The sequence below is a fragment of the Limanda limanda genome, chromosome 12, assembly GCF_963576545.1.
Source record: "Limanda limanda chromosome 12, fLimLim1.1, whole genome shotgun sequence".
Lineage (NCBI taxonomy): Eukaryota > Metazoa > Chordata > Actinopteri > Pleuronectiformes > Pleuronectidae > Limanda > Limanda limanda.
Window position 1 is genome coordinate 3,097,759 of NC_083647.1, and position 16,238 is coordinate 3,113,996.

The 16,238-nt window shown below is 46.3% G+C and overlaps 13 non-coding genes and 1 pseudogene across 13 annotated transcripts; all 14 read right to left on the reverse strand.

The window, feature by feature from the left end:
• Positions 1-1,139: 1,139 nt before the first annotated feature.
• On the reverse strand, positions 1,140-1,303 carry LOC133017094 (U1 spliceosomal RNA). The gene has a single exon (XR_009682434.1). It is a non-coding gene; the product is annotated as a U1 spliceosomal RNA (small nuclear RNA).
• A 580-nt stretch (positions 1,304-1,883) lies between these two features.
• Positions 1,884-2,047, reverse strand: LOC133017210 (U1 spliceosomal RNA). The gene has a single exon (XR_009682544.1). It is a non-coding gene; the product is annotated as a U1 spliceosomal RNA (small nuclear RNA).
• Positions 2,048-3,623: 1,576 nt separating this feature from the next.
• On the reverse strand, positions 3,624-3,787 carry LOC133017415 (U1 spliceosomal RNA). Its single transcript, XR_009682727.1, has one exon. It is a non-coding gene; the product is annotated as a U1 spliceosomal RNA (small nuclear RNA).
• Positions 3,788-4,367: 580 nt separating this feature from the next.
• LOC133017096 (U1 spliceosomal RNA) lies at positions 4,368-4,531 on the reverse strand. The gene has a single exon (XR_009682436.1). It is a non-coding gene; the product is annotated as a U1 spliceosomal RNA (small nuclear RNA).
• A 580-nt stretch (positions 4,532-5,111) lies between these two features.
• LOC133017211 (U1 spliceosomal RNA) lies at positions 5,112-5,275 on the reverse strand. Its single transcript, XR_009682545.1, has one exon. It is a non-coding gene; the product is annotated as a U1 spliceosomal RNA (small nuclear RNA).
• A 1,576-nt stretch (positions 5,276-6,851) lies between these two features.
• On the reverse strand, positions 6,852-7,015 carry LOC133017426 (U1 spliceosomal RNA). The gene has a single exon (XR_009682738.1). It is a non-coding gene; the product is annotated as a U1 spliceosomal RNA (small nuclear RNA).
• A 1,576-nt stretch (positions 7,016-8,591) lies between these two features.
• Positions 8,592-8,755, reverse strand: LOC133017438 (U1 spliceosomal RNA). Its single transcript, XR_009682749.1, has one exon. It is a non-coding gene; the product is annotated as a U1 spliceosomal RNA (small nuclear RNA).
• Positions 8,756-9,335: 580 nt separating this feature from the next.
• Positions 9,336-9,499, reverse strand: LOC133017450 (U1 spliceosomal RNA). Its single transcript, XR_009682760.1, has one exon. It is a non-coding gene; the product is annotated as a U1 spliceosomal RNA (small nuclear RNA).
• A 580-nt stretch (positions 9,500-10,079) lies between these two features.
• LOC133017226 (U1 spliceosomal RNA) lies at positions 10,080-10,243 on the reverse strand. Its single transcript, XR_009682559.1, has one exon. It is a non-coding gene; the product is annotated as a U1 spliceosomal RNA (small nuclear RNA).
• Positions 10,244-10,823: 580 nt separating this feature from the next.
• LOC133017127 (U1 spliceosomal RNA) lies at positions 10,824-10,987 on the reverse strand. Its single transcript, XR_009682466.1, has one exon. It is a non-coding gene; the product is annotated as a U1 spliceosomal RNA (small nuclear RNA).
• A 580-nt stretch (positions 10,988-11,567) lies between these two features.
• On the reverse strand, positions 11,568-11,731 carry LOC133017062 (U1 spliceosomal RNA). The gene has a single exon (XR_009682405.1). It is a non-coding gene; the product is annotated as a U1 spliceosomal RNA (small nuclear RNA).
• Positions 11,732-12,311: 580 nt separating this feature from the next.
• Positions 12,312-12,459, reverse strand: LOC133017279 (U1 spliceosomal RNA; annotated as a pseudogene).
• A 580-nt stretch (positions 12,460-13,039) lies between these two features.
• On the reverse strand, positions 13,040-13,203 carry LOC133017248 (U1 spliceosomal RNA). Its single transcript, XR_009682579.1, has one exon. It is a non-coding gene; the product is annotated as a U1 spliceosomal RNA (small nuclear RNA).
• Positions 13,204-14,772: 1,569 nt separating this feature from the next.
• LOC133017128 (U1 spliceosomal RNA) lies at positions 14,773-14,936 on the reverse strand. Its single transcript, XR_009682467.1, has one exon. It is a non-coding gene; the product is annotated as a U1 spliceosomal RNA (small nuclear RNA).
• Positions 14,937-16,238: the final 1,302 nt, after the last annotated feature.

A 16,238-nucleotide genomic window follows, 5' to 3' on the forward strand; every position in this document is an offset into this window, starting at 1 on the left:
CTGTTTACATCTGTTAGCTTGCGTCCCACACACTGAACCATGGCAACTAACAGAACTAAATAAAGTGACACCCAGCGGGTCAAGATGCTGATGTTATCGTTTCTTAGCGCAGCGGTTCCCCGGTCTTGTTTCCGAACTGTGTTGCTGATTCCACAGCTTGAATCTGCTTGAGGCTACACAGAGCTAGCTAGCTCCCCTCCCAGCTAGCTTCAACCTCAGCTTCCACACACAGTCAGCAGGGACTCCCGACACTAACTACTACCCAGTGTTTGCTTCTAACCTGGCGGTATTATAGAAACAGTGTCATGATAGAAGTGGAATTAAAGTCGTGACGGCGGGGTTATGCACTGTTACCACCGCAGTTAGCACGGTTGCTAGCCCGCTAGCCTAGCACGCTAGCGCCGTTTTGAAAGCTTGTTCTAACCATCTGTGACCGTGCACACATGTCATCAGTGCTCGAACGAGCCACCGTCAGCCGGACAACTCCCCTGGCTTAACACACACGTCACATTAATCGTAGAATCGTAGTTGCGTATGTGTTTATTGTGAATCAGGAAGTTACAGGTCCGGAAATGACGTCGAACAGAAATGACGTCGTACGGAAATGACGACATACGGAAATGATGTTGTTCGCGGACCAATCACAGCCAAGAGCTGTCAGCGGGCTCTCCGACACAACACGGAGAAGTTAGAAAAATCCGACGTGTACGAAAAGCTGTCCGAAGCGCTCGGAGAGGGCTTTCCACGACGGATAGGGCGGTCTTATCTATCCGTTTTACAAAATACGCTCAAGCATAAATTGGGCTTAAGCCTCGATGAAAAGCAGCCAGGTAAGCCCTGGCCGTCTCTGATAAATCACCACAAAGCCCAAAGACATAACAACTTTGTCTCAGAGACAACACAAACTGCAATAAATTAGCAAAAATCAGCATACAGGCAGTACAAGAATTTCTAGCAAACATTACTTATCAAAACAGCACACTTGGAACAGGAGTGACCCCGTCTATTTGCTGTTAAATTATACATCTACCACAATCAGTGGCATTAGTGAGTGCATTGTGTTGGAAAAAACATGCACTACAACCAAACCTATAAAATAGGCCCAGTGTCAGGCTCTTATTGCAATTGAACATGATGATCAGGGGAGAGCGCGGACGCAGTCCCCCACTACCACAAATTATGCAGTCAACATTCCCACATTTGGGGAATTCGCACGGGTCAGCACAACCTTAGTGCAATGGCTGAGCCTCGCCCTGGGTGAACCACCTTCATGATCATGGTATCACCCCTACCAGGTAAGTATGAGTTGGAGGCATTGGAGACAGGCTCTTGTTTCTCAGACACAGTTGCTTGGCTCACGGTGCCTCCCATGCATATTCACACAATCCAAAGGCCTTCAGTATCACATCATCCCCTTTTGGTAAAGGACTTGTTGAAGTGAAGCAAACACTTGTGTGAAATGAGTGAAGCAAACACTTGTGTGAAATGACATTGAATTACTTTATCAATGTTCTGGTCTCCAGCCCTTTTGTTCCCCTTGCAAAACAGAGTAAGCCTCGATGAGAAGCAGCCAGGTAAGCCCTGGCCGTCTCTGATAAATCACCACAAAGCCCAAAGACATAACAACTTTGTCTCAGAGACAACACAAACTGCTGTAAATTGGCAAAAATCAGCATACAGGCAGTACAAGAATTTCTAGCAAACATTACTTATCAAAACAGCACACTTGGAACAGGAGTGACCCCGTCTATTTGCTGTTAAATTATACTTCTACCACAATCAGTGGCATCAGTGAGTGCATTGTGTTGGAAAAAACATGCACTACAACCAAACCTATAAAATAGGCCCAGTGTCAGGCTCTTATTGCAATTGAACATGATGATCAGGGGAGAGCGCGGACGCAGTCCCCCACTACCACAAATTATGCAGTCGAGATTCCCACATTTGGGGAAGTCGCACGGGTCAGCACAACTGAAGTGCAATGGCTGAGCCTCGCCCTGGGTGAACCACCTTCATGATCATGGTATCTCCCCTGCCAGGTAAGTATGAGTTGGAAGCATAGGAGACAGGCTCTTGTTTCTCAGACACAGTTGTTTGGCTCACGGTGCCTCCCATGCATATTCACACAATCCAAAGGCCTTCAGTATCACATCATCCCCTTTTGGTAAAGGACTTGTTGAAGTGAAGCAAACACTTGTGTGAAATGAGTGAAGCAAACACTTGTGTGAAATGACATTGAATTACTTTATCAATGTTCTGGTCTCCAGCCCTTTTGTTCCCCTTGCAAAAAAGAGTAAAGGCTCTTATATACTACTACGTGTCCGTTTCTCGGAGAGGTCTCAGCGGAGGGAGAAGAGTCTTTTTGATTTTTACTAATCCGACCACTGTACGTAGAAAAAAATTCACCGCCAAACCCATAGGTGGCGCAACGGAAGACGAGCTCAGAGAAGCCTACCCCATTTGGGAAGAAGAAGTCCACGTGTCTCTGTTTACATCTGTTAGCTTGCGTCCCACACACTGAACCATGGCAACTAACAGAACTAAATAAAGTGACACCCAGCGGGTCAAGATGCTGATGTTATCGTTTCTTAGCGCAGCGGTTCCCCGGTCTTGTTTCCGAACTGTGTTGCTGATTCCACAGCTTGAATCTGCTTGAGGCTACACAGAGCTAGCTAGCTCCCCTCCCAGCTAGCTTCAACCTCAGCTTCCACACACAGTCAGCAGGGACTCCCGACACTAACTACTACCCAGTGTTTGCTTCTAACCTGGCGGTATTATAGAAACAGTGTCATGATAGAAGTGGAATTAAAGTCGTGACGGCGGGGTTATGCACTGTTACCACCGCAGTTAGCACGGTTGCTAGCCCGCTAGCCTAGCACGCTAGCGCCGTTTTGAAAGCTTGTTTTAACCATCTGTGACCGTGCACACATGTCATCAGTGCTCGAACGAGCCACCGTCAGCCGGACAACTCCCCTGGCTTAACACACACGTCACATTAATCGTAGAATCGTAGTTGCTTATGTGTTTATTGTGAATCAGGAAGTTACAGGTCGGAAATGACGTCGAACAGAAATGACGTCGTACGGAAATGACGACATACGGAAATGATGTTGTTCGCGGACCAATCACAGCCAAGAGCTGTCAGCGGGCTCTCCGACACAACACGGAGAAGTTAGAAAAATCCGACGTGTACGAAAAGCTGTCCGAAGCGCTCGGAGAGGGCGTTCCACGACGGATAGGGCGGTCTTATCTATCCGTTTTACAAAATACGCTCAAGCATAAATTGGGCTTAAGCCTCGATGAAAAGCAGCCAGGTAAGCCCTGGCCGTCTCTGATAAATCACCACAAAGCCCAAAGACATAACAACTTTGTCTCAGAGACAACACAAACTGCAATAAATTAGCAAAAATCAGCATACAGGCAGTACAAGAATTTCTAGCAAACATTACTTATCAAAACAGCACACTTGGAACAGGAGTGACCCCGTCTATTTGCTGTTAAATTATACATCTACCACAATCAGTGGCATTAGTGAGTGCATTGTGTTGGAAAAAACATGCACTACAACCAAACCTATAAAATAGGCCCAGTGTCAGGCTCTTATTGCAATTGAACATGATGATCAGGGGAGAGCGCGGACGCAGTCCCCCACTACCACAAATTATGCAGTCGAGATTCCCACATTTGGGGAATTCGCACGGGTCAGCACAACCGAAGTGCAATGGCTGAGCCTCGCCCTGGGTGAACCACCTTCATGATCATGGTATCTCCCCTGCCAGGTAAGTATGAGTTGGAGGCATTGGAGACAGGCTCTTGTTTCTCAGACACAGTTGCTTGGCTCACGGTGCCTCCCATGCATATTCACACAATCCAAAGGCCTTCAGTATCACATCATCCCCTTTTGGTAAAGGACTTGTTGAAGTGAAGCAAACACTTGTGTGAAATGAGTGAAGCAAACACTTGTGTGAAATGACATTGAATTACTTTATCACTGTTCTGGTCTCCAGCCCTTTTGTTCCCCTTGCAAAACAGAGTAAGCCTCGATGAAAAGCAGCCAGGTAAGCCCTGGCCGTCTCTGATAAATCACCACAAAGCCCAAAGACATAACAACTTTGTCTCAGAGACAACACAAACTGCTATAAATTGGCAAAAATCAGCAAACAGGCAGTACAAGAATTTCTAGCAAACATTACTTATCAAAACAGCACACTTGGAACAGGAGTGACCTCGTCTATTTGCTGTTAAATTATACTTCTACCACAATCAGTGGCATTAGTGAGTGCATTGTGTTGGAAAAAACATGCACTACAACCAAACCTATAAAATAGGCCCAGTGTCAGGCTCTTATTGCAATTGAACATGATGATCAGGGGAGAGCGCGGACGCAGTCCCCCACTACCACAAATTATGCAGTCAACATTCCCACATTTGGGGAATTCGCACGGGTCAGCACAACCTTAGTGCAATGGCTGAGCCTCGCCCTGGGTGAACCACCTTCATGATCATGGTATCACCCCTACCAGGTAAGTATGAGTTGGAGGCATTGGAGACAGGCTCTTGTTTCTCAGACACAGTTGCTTGGCTCACGGTGCCTCCCATGCATATTCACACAATCCAAAGGCCTTCAGTATCACATCATCCCCTTTTGGTAAAGGACTTGTTGAAGTGAAGCAAACACTTGTGTGAAATGAGTGAAGCAAACACTTGTGTGAAATGACATTGAATTACTTTATCAATGTTCTGGTCTCCAGCCCTTTTGTTCCCCTTGCAAAACAGAGTAAGCCTCGATGAGAAGCAGCCAGGTAAGCCCTGGCCGTCTCTGATAAATCACCACAAAGCCCAAAGACATAACAACTTTGTCTCAGAGACAACACAAACTGCTGTAAATTGGCAAAAATCAGCATACAGGCAGTACAAGAATTTCTAGCAAACATTACTTATCAAAACAGCACACTTGGAACAGGAGTGACCCCGTCTATTTGCTGTTAAATTATACTTCTACCACAATCAGTGGCATCAGTGAGTGCATTGTGTTGGAAAAAACATGCACTACAACCAAACCTATAAAATAGGCCCAGTGTCAGGCTCTTATTGCAATTGAACATGATGATCAGGGGAGAGCGCGGACGCAGTCCCCCACTACCACAAATTATGCAGTCGAGATTCCCACATTTGGGGAAGTCGCACGGGTCAGCACAACTGAAGTGCAATGGCTGAGCCTCGCCCTGGGTGAACCACCTTCATGATCATGGTATCTCCCCTGCCAGGTAAGTATGAGTTGGAAGCATAGGAGACAGGCTCTTGTTTCTCAGACACAGTTGTTTGGCTCACGGTGCCTCCCATGCATATTCACACAATCCAAAGGCCTTCAGTATCACATCATCCCCTTTTGGTAAAGGACTTGTTGAAGTGAAGCAAACACTTGTGTGAAATGAGTGAAGCAAACACTTGTGTGAAATGACATTGAATTACTTTATCAATGTTCTGGTCTCCAGCCCTTTTGTTCCCCTTGCAAAAAAGAGTAAAGGCTCTTATATACTACTACGTGTCCGTTTCTCGGAGAGGTCTCAGCGGAGGGAGAAGAGTCTTTTTGATTTTTACTAATCCGACCACTGTACGTAGAAAAAAATTCACCGCCAAACCCATAGGTGGCGCAACGGAAGACGAGCTCAGAGAAGCCTACCCCATTTGGGAAGAAGAAGTCCACGTGTCTCTGTTTACATCTGTTAGCTTGCGTCCCACACACTGAACCATGGCAACTAACAGAACTAAATAAAGTGACACCCAGCGGGTCAAGATGCTGATGTTATCGTTTCTTAGCGCAGCGGTTCCCCGGTCTTGTTTCCGAACTGTGTTGCTGATTCCACAGCTTGAATCTGCTTGAGGCTACACAGAGCTAGCTAGCTCCCCTCCCAGCTAGCTTCAACCTCAGCTTCCACACACAGTCAGCAGGGACTCCCGACACTAACTACTACCCAGTGTTTGCTTCTAACCTGGCGGTATTATAGAAACAGTGTCATGATAGAAGTGGAATTAAAGTCGTGACGGCGGGGTTATGCACTGTTACCACCGCAGTTAGCACGGTTGCTAGCCCGCTAGCCTAGCACGCTAGCGCCGTTTTGAAAGCTTGTTTTAACCATCTGTGACCGTGCACACATGTCATCAGTGCTCGAACGAGCCACCGTCAGCCGGACAACTCCCCTGGCTTAACACACACGTCACATTAATCGTAGAATCGTAGTTGCTTATGTGTTTATTGTGAATCAGGAAGTTACAGGTCGGAAATGACGTCGAACAGAAATGACGTCGTACGGAAATGACGACATACGGAAATGATGTTGTTCGCGGACCAATCACAGCCAAGAGCTGTCAGCGGGCTCTCCGACACAACACGGAGAAGTTAGAAAAATCCGACGTGTACGAAAAGCTGTCCGAAGCGCTCGGAGAGGGCGTTCCACGACGGATAGGGCGGTCTTATCTATCCGTTTTACAAAATACGCTCAAGCATAAATTGGGCTTAAGCCTCGATGAAAAGCAGCCAGGTAAGCCCTGGCCGTCTCTGATAAATCACCACAAAGCCCAAAGACATAACAACTTTGTCTCAGAGACAACACAAACTGCAATAAATTAGCAAAAATCAGCATACAGGCAGTACAAGAATTTCTAGCAAACATTACTTATCAAAACAGCACACTTGGAACAGGAGTGACCCCGTCTATTTGCTGTTAAATTATACATCTACCACAATCAGTGGCATTAGTGAGTGCATTGTGTTGGAAAAAACATGCACTACAACCAAACCTATAAAATAGGCCCAGTGTCAGGCTCTTATTGCAATTGAACATGATGATCAGGGGAGAGCGCGGACGCAGTCCCCCACTACCACAAATTATGCAGTCGAGATTCCCACATTTGGGGAATTCGCACGGGTCAGCACAACCGAAGTGCAATGGCTGAGCCTCGCCCTGGGTGAACCACCTTCATGATCATGGTATCTCCCCTGCCAGGTAAGTATGAGTTGGAAGCATAGGAGACAGGCTCTTGTTTCTCAGACACAGTTGTTTGGCTCACGGTGCCTCCCATGCATATTCACACAATCCAAAGGCCTTCAGTATCACATCATCCCCTTTTGGTAAAGGACTTGTTGAAGTGAAGCAAACACTTGTGTGAAATGAGTGAAGCAAACACTTGTGTGAAATGACATTGAATTACTTTATCAATGTTCTGGTCTCCAGCCCTTTTGTTCCCCTTGCAAAAAAGAGTAAAGGCTCTTATATACTACTACGTGTCCGTTTCTCGGAGAGGTCTCAGCGGAGGGAGAAGAGTCTTTTTGATTTTTACTAATCCGACCACTGTACGTAGAAAAAAATTCACCGCCAAACCCATAGGTGGCGCAACGGAAGACGAGCTCAGAGAAGCCTACCCCATTTGGGAAGAAGAAGTCCACGTGTCTCTGTTTACATCTGTTAGCTTGCGTCCCACACACTGAACCATGGCAACTAACAGAACTAAATAAAGTGACACCCAGCGGGTCAAGATGCTGATGTTATCGTTTCTTAGCGCAGCGGTTCCCCGGTCTTGTTTCCGAACTGTGTTGCTGATTCCACAGCTTGAATCTGCTTGAGGCTACACAGAGCTAGCTAGCTCCCCTCCCAGCTAGCTTCAACCTCAGCTTCCACACACAGTCAGCAGGGACTCCCGACACTAACTACTACCCAGTGTTTGCTTCTAACCTGGCGGTATTATAGAAACAGTGTCATGATAGAAGTGGAATTAAAGTCGTGACGGCGGGGTTATGCACTGTTACCACCGCAGTTAGCACGGTTGCTAGCCCGCTAGCCTAGCACGCTAGCGCCGTTTTGAAAGCTTGTTTTAACCATCTGTGACCGTGCACACATGTCATCAGTGCTCGAACGAGCCACCGTCAGCCGGACAACTCCCCTGGCTTAACACACACGTCACATTAATCGTAGAATCGTAGTTGCTTATGTGTTTATTGTGAATCAGGAAGTTACAGGTCGGAAATGACGTCGAACAGAAATGACGTCGTACGGAAATGACGACATACGGAAATGATGTTGTTCGCGGACCAATCACAGCCAAGAGCTGTCAGCGGGCTCTCCGACACAACACGGAGAAGTTAGAAAAATCCGACGTGTACGAAAAGCTGTCCGAAGCGCTCGGAGAGGGCGTTCCACGACGGATAGGGCGGTCTTATCTATCCGTTTTACAAAATACGCTCAAGCATAAATTGGGCTTAAGCCTCGATGAAAAGCAGCCAGGTAAGCCCTGGCCGTCTCTGATAAATCACCACAAAGCCCAAAGACATAACAACTTTGTCTCAGAGACAACACAAACTGCAATAAATTAGCAAAAATCAGCATACAGGCAGTACAAGAATTTCTAGCAAACATTACTTATCAAAACAGCACACTTGGAACAGGAGTGACCCCGTCTATTTGCTGTTAAATTATACATCTACCACAATCAGTGGCATTAGTGAGTGCATTGTGTTGGAAAAAACATGCACTACAACCAAACCTATAAAATAGGCCCAGTGTCAGGCTCTTATTGCAATTGAACATGATGATCAGGGGAGAGCGCGGACGCAGTCCCCCACTACCACAAATTATGCAGTCGAGATTCCCACATTTGGGGAATTCGCACGGGTCAGCACAACCGAAGTGCAATGGCTGAGCCTCGCCCTGGGTGAACCACCTTCATGATCATGGTATCTCCCCTGCCAGGTAAGTATGAGTTGGAGGCATTGGAGACAGGCTCTTGTTTCTCAGACACAGTTGCTTGGCTCACGGTGCCTCCCATGCATATTCACACAATCCAAAGGCCTTCAGTATCACATCATCCCCTTTTGGTAAAGGACTTGTTGAAGTGAAGCAAACACTTGTGTGAAATGAGTGAAGCAAACACTTGTGTGAAATGACATTGAATTACTTTATCACTGTTCTGGTCTCCAGCCCTTTTGTTCCCCTTGCAAAACAGAGTAAGCCTCGATGAAAAGCAGCCAGGTAAGCCCTGGCCGTCTCTGATAAATCACCACAAAGCCCAAAGACATAACAACTTTGTCTCAGAGACAACACAAACTGCTATAAATTGGCAAAAATCAGCAAACAGGCAGTACAAGAATTTCTAGCAAACATTACTTATCAAAACAGCACACTTGGAACAGGAGTGACCTCGTCTATTTGCTGTTAAATTATACTTCTACCACAATCAGTGGCATTAGTGAGTGCATTGTGTTGGAAAAAACATGCACTACAACCAAACCTATAAAATAGGCCCAGTGTCAGGCTCTTATTGCAATTGAACATGATGATCAGGGGAGAGCGCGGACGCAGTCCCCCACTACCACAAATTATGCAGTCGAGATTCCCACATTTGGGGAATTCGCACGGGTCAGCACAACCGAAGTGCAATGGCTGAGCCTCGCCCTGGGTGAACCACCTTCATGATCATGGTATCTCCCCTGCCAGGTAAGTATGAGTTGGAAGCATTGGAGACAGGCTCTTGTTTCTCAGACACAGTTGTTTGGCTCACAGTGCCTCCCATGCATATTCACACAATCCAAAGGCCTTCAGTATCACATCATCCCCTTTTGGTAAAGGACTTGTTGAAGTGAAGCAAACACTTGTGTGAAATGAGTGAAGCAAACACTTGTGTGAAATGACATTGAATTACTTTATCACTGTTCTGGTCTCCAGCCCTTTTGTTCCCCTTGCAAAACAGAGTAAGCCTCGATGAAAAGCAGCCAGGTAAGCCCTGGCCGTCTCTGATAAATCACCACAAAGCCCAAAGACATAACAACTTTGTCTCAGAGACAACACAAACTGCTGTAAATTGGCAAAAATCAGCATACAGGCAGTACAAGAATTTCTAGCAAACATTACTTATCAAAACAGCACACTTGGAACAGGAGTGACCCCGTCTATTTGCTGTTAAATTATACTTCTACCACAATCAGTGGCATTAGTGAGTGCATTGTGTTGGAAAAAACATGCACTACAACCAAACCTATAAAATCGGCCCAGTGTCAGGCTCTTATTGCAATTGAACATGATGATCAGGGGAGAGCGCGGACGCAGTCCCCCACTACCACAAATTATGCAGTCGAGATTCCCACATTTGGGGAATTCGCACGGGTCAGCAAAACCGAAGTGCAATGGCTGAGCCTCGCACTGGGTGAACCACCTTCATGATCATGGTATCTCCCCTGCCAGGTAAGTATGAGTTGGAAGCATTGGAGACAGGCTCTTGTTTCTCAGACACAGTTGTTTGGCTCACGGTGCCTCCCATGCATATTCACACAATCCAAAGGCCTTCAGTATCACATCATCCCCTTTTGGTAAAGGACTTGTTGAAGTGAAGCAAACACTTGTGTGAAATGAGTGAAGCAAACACTTGTGTGAAATGACATTGAATTACTTTATCACTGTTCTGGTCTCCAGCCCTTTTGTTCCCCTTGCAAAACAGAGTAAGCCTCGATGAAAAGCAGCCAGGTAAGCCCTGGCCGTCTCTGATAAATCACCACAAAGCCCAAAGACATAACAACTTTGTCTCAGAGACAACACAAACTGCTATAAATTGGCAAAAATCAGCATACAGGCAGTACAAGAATTTCTAGCAAACATTACTTATCAAAACAGCACACTTGGAACAGGAGTGACCCCGTCTATTTGCTGTTAAATTATACTTCTACCACAATCAGTGGCATTAGTGAGTGCATTGTGTTGGAAAAAACATGCACTACAACCAAACCTATAAAATAGGCCCAGTGTCAGGCTCTTATTGCAATTGAACATGATGATCAGGGGAGAGCGCGGACGCAGTCCCCCACTACCACAAATTATGCAGTCGAGATTCCCACATTTGGGGAATTCGCACGGGTCAGCACAACCGAAGTGCAATGGCTGAGCCTCGCACTGGGTGAACCACCTTCATGATCATGGTATCTCCCCTGCCAGGTAAGTATGAGTTGGAACCATTGGAGACAGGCTCTTGTTTCTCAGACACAGTTGTTTGGCTCACGGTGCCTCCCATGCATATTCACACAATCCAAAGGCCTTCAGTATCACATCATCCCCTTTTGGTAAAGGACTTGTTGAAGTGAAGCAAACACTTGTGTGAAATGAGTGAAGCAAACACTTGTGTGAAATGACATTGAATTACTTTATCACTGTTCTGGTCTCCAGCCCTTTTGTTCCCCTTGCAAAACAGAGTAAGCCTCGATGAAAAGCAGCCAGGTAAGCCCTGGCCGTCTCTGATAAATCACCACAAAGCCCAAAGACATAACAACTTTGTCTCAGAGACAACACAAACTGCTATAAATTGGCAAAAATCAGCAAACAGGCAGTACAAGAATTTCTAGCAAACATTACTTATCAAAACAGCACACTTGGAACAGGAGTGACCCCGTCTATTTGCTGTTAAATTATACTTCTACCACAATCAGTGGCATTAGTGAGTGCATTGTGTTGGAAAAAACATGCACTACAACCAAACCTATAAAATAGGCCCAGTGTCAGGCTCTTATTGCAATTGAACATGATGATCAGGGGAGAGCGCGGACGCAGTCCCCCACTACCACAAATTATGCAGTCGAGATTCCCACATTTGGGGAATTCGCACGGGTCAGCAAAACCGAAGTGCAATGGCTGAGCCTCGCCCTGGGTGAACCACCTTCATGATCATGGTATCTCCCCTGCCAGGTAAGTATGAGTTGGAAGCATTGGAGACAGGCTCTTGTTTCTCAGACACAGTTGTTTGGCTCACAGTGCCTCCCATGCATATTCACACAATCCAAAGGCCTTCAGTATCACATCATCCCCTTTTGGTAAAGGACTTGTTGAAGTGAAGCAAACACTTGTGTGAAATGAGTGAAGCAAACACTTGTGTGAAATGACATTGAATTACTTTATCACTGTTCTGGTCTCCAGCCCTTTTGTTCCCCTTGCAAAACAGAGTAAGCCTCGATGAAAAGCAGCCAGGTAAGCCCTGGCCGTCTCTGATAAATCACCACAAAGCCCAAAGACATAACAACTTTGTCTCAGAGACAACACAAACTGCTATAAATTGGCAAAAATCAGCATACAGGCAGTACAAGAATTTCTAGCAAACATTACTTATCAAAACAGCACACTTGGAACAGGAGTGACCCCGTCTATTTGCTGTTAAATTATACTTCTACCACAATCAGTGGCATTAGTGAGTGCATTGTGTTGGAAAAAACATGCACTACAACCAAACCTATAAAATAGGCCCAGTGTCAGGCTCTTATTGCAATTGAACATGATGATCAGGGGAGAGCGCGGACGCAGTCCCCCACTACCACAAATTATGCAGTCGAGATTCCCACATTTGGGGAATTCGCACGGGTCAGCAAAACCGAAGTGCACTGGGTGAACCACCTTCATGATCATGGTATCTCCCCTGCCAGGTAAGTATGAGTTGGAAGCATTGGAGACAGGCCCTTGTTTCTCAGACACAGTTGTTTGGCTCACGGTGCCTCCCATGCATATTCACACAATCCAAAGGCCTTCAGTATCACATCATCCCCTTTTGGTAAAGGACTTGTTGAAGTGAAGCAAACACTTGTGTGAAATGAGTGAAGCAAACACTTGTGTGAAATGACATTGAATTACTTTATCACTGTTCTGGTCTCCAGCCCTTTTGTTCCCCTTGCAAAACAGAGTAAGCCTCGATGAAAAGCAGCCAGGTAAGCCCTGGCCGTCTCTGATAAATCACCACAAAGCCCAAAGACATAACAACTTTGTCTCAGAGACAACACAAACTGCTATAAATTGGCAAAAATCAGCATACAGGCAGTACAAGAATTTCTAGCAAACATTACTTATCAAAACAGCACACTTGGAACAGGAGTGACCCCGTCTATTTGCTGTTAAATTATACTTCTACCACAATCAGTGGCATTAGTGAGTGCATTGTGTTGGAAAAAACATGCACTACAACCAAACCTATAAAATAGGCCCAGTGTCAGGCTCTTATTGCAATTGAACATGATGATCAGGGGAGAGCGCGGACGCAGTCCCCCACTACCACAAATTATGCAGTCGAGATTCCCACATTTGGGGAATTCGCACGGGTCAGCACAACCGAAGTGCAATGGCTGAGCCTCGCCTTGGGTGAACCACCTTCATGATCATGGTATCTCCCCTGCCAGGTAAGTATGAGTTGGAGGCATTGGAGACAGGCTCTTGTTTCTCAGACACAGTTGCTTGGCTCACGGTGCCTCCCATGCATATTCACACAATCCAAAGGCCTTCAGTATCACATCATCCCCTTTTGGTAAAGGACTTGTTGAAGTGAAGCAAACACTTGTGTGAAATGAGTGAAGCAAACACTTGTGTGAAATGACATTGAATTACTTTATCAATGTTCTGGTCTCCAGCCCTTTTGTTCCCCTTGCAAAACAGAGTAAAGGCTCTTATATACTACTACGTGTCCGTTTCTCGGAGAGGTCTCAGCGGGGGGAGAAGAGTCTTTTTGATTTTTACTAATCCGACCACTGTACGTAGAAAAAAATTCACCGCCAAACCCATAGGTGGCGCAACGGAAGACGAGCTCAGAGAAGCCTACCCCATTTGGGAAGAAGAAGTCCACGTGTCTCTGTTTACATCTGTTAGCTTGCGTCCCACACAATGAACCATGGCAACTAACAGAACTAAATAAAGTGACACCCAGCGGGTCAAGATGCTGATGTTATCGTTTCTTAGCGCAGCGGTTCCCCGGTCTTGTTTCCGAACTGTGTTGCTGATTCCACAGCTTGAATCTGCTTGAGGCTACACAGAGCTAGCTAGCTCCCCTCCCAGCTAGCTTCAACCTCAGCTTCCACACACAGTCAGCAGGGACTCCCGACACTAACTACTACCCAGTGTTTGCTTCTAACCTGGCGGTATTATAGAAACAGTGTCATGATAGAAGTGAAATTAAAGTCGTGACGGCGGGGTTATGCACTGTTACCACCGCAGTTAGTATGGTTGCTAGCCCAGCACGCTAGCGCCGTTTTGAAAGCTCGTTCTAACCGTCTGTGACCGTGCACACATGTCATCAGTGCTCGAACGAGCCACCGTCAGCCGGACAACTCCCCTGGCTTAACACACACGTCACATTAATCGTAGAATCGTAGTTGCGTATGTGTTTATTGTGAATCAGGAAGTTAGAGGTCTGGAAATGACGTCGAACAGAAATGACGTCGTACGGAAATGACGACAAACGGAAATGATGTCGTTCGCGGACCAATCACAGCCAAGAGCTGTCAGCGGGCTCTCCGACACAACACGGAGAAGTTAGAAAAATCAGACGTGTACGAAAAGCTGTCCGAAGCGCTCGGAGAGGGCGTTTCACGACGGATAGGGTGGTCTTATCTATCCGTTTTACAAAATACGCTCAAGCATAAATTGGCCTTAAGCCTCGATGAAAAGCAGCCAGGTAAGCCCTGGCCGTCTCTGATAAATCACCACAAAGCCCAAAGACATAACAACTTTGTCTCAGAGACAACACAAACTGCTATAAATTGGCAAAAATCAGCATACAGGCAGTACAAGAATTTCTAGCAAACATTACTTATCAAAACAGCACACTTGGAACAGGAGTGACCCCGTCTATTTGCTGTTAAATTATACTTCTACCACAATCAGTGGCATTAGTGAGTGCATTGTGTTGGAAAAAACATGCACTACAACCAAACCTATAAAATAGGCCCAGTGTCAGGCTCTTATTGCAATTGAACATGATGATCAGGGGAGAGCGCGGACGCAGTCCCCCACTACCACAAATTATGCAGTCGAGATTCCCACATTTGGGGAATTCGCACGGGTCAGCACAACCGAAGTGCAATGGCTGAGCCTCGCACTGGGTGAACCACCTTCATGATCATGGTATCTCCCCTGCCAGGTAAGTATGAGTTGGAGGCATTGGAGACAGGCTCTTGTTTCTCAGACACAGTTGCTTGGCTCACGGTGCCTCCCATGCATATTCACACAATCCAAAGGCCTTCAGTATCACATCATCCCCTTTTGGTAAAGGACTTGTTGAAGTGAAGCAAACACTTGTGTGAAATGAGTGAAGCAAACACTTGTGTGAAATGACATTGAATTACTTTATCAATGTTCTGGTCTCCAGCCCTTTTGTTCCCCTTGCAAAACAGAGTAAAGGCTCTTATATACTACTACGTGTCCGTTTCTCGGAGAGGTCTCAGCGGGGGGAGAAGAGTCTTTTTGATTTTTACTAATCCGACCACTGTACGTAGAAAAAAATTCACCGCCAAACCCATAGGTGGCGCAACGGAAGACGAGCTCAGAGAAGCCTACCCCATTTGGGAAGAAGAAGTCCACGTGTCTCTGTTTACATCTGTTAGCTTGCGTCCCACACACTGAACCATGGCAACTAACAGAACTAAATAAAGTGACACCCAGCGGGTCAAGATGCTGATGTTATCGTTTCTTAGCGCAGCGGTTCCCCGGTCTTGTTTCCGAACTGTGTTGCTGATTCCACAGCTTGAATCTGCTTGAGGCTACACAGAGCTAGCTAGCTCCCCTCCCAGCTAGCTTCAACCTCAGCTTCCACACACAGTCAGCAGGGACTCCCGACACTAACTACTACCCAGTGTTTGCTTCTAACCTGGCGGTATTATAGAAACAGTGTCATGATAGAAGTGAAATTAAAGTCGTGACGGCGGGGTTATGCACTGTTACCACCGCAGTTAGTATGGTTGCTAGCCCAGCACGCTAGCGCCGTTTTGAAAGCTCGTTCTAACCGTCTGTGACCGTGCACACATGTCATCAGTGCTCGAACGAGCCACCGTCAGCCGGACAACTCCCCTGGCTTAACACACACGTCACATTAATCGTAGAATCGTAGTTGCGTATGTGTTTATTGTGAATCAGGAAGTTACAGGTCTGGAAATGACGTCGAACAGAAATGACGTCGTACGGAAATGACGACAAACGGAAATGATGTCGTTCGCGGACCAATCACAGCCAAGAGCTGTCAGCGGGCTCTCCGACACAACACGGAGAAGTTAGAAAAATCCGACGTGTACGAAAAGCTGTCCGAAGCGCTCGGAGAGGGCGTTCCACGACGGATAGGGCGGTCTTATCTATCCGTTTTACAAAATACGCTCAAGCATAAATTGGGCTTAAGCCTCGATGAAAAGCAGCCAGGTAAGCCCTGGCCGTCTCTGATAAATCACCACAAAGCCCAAA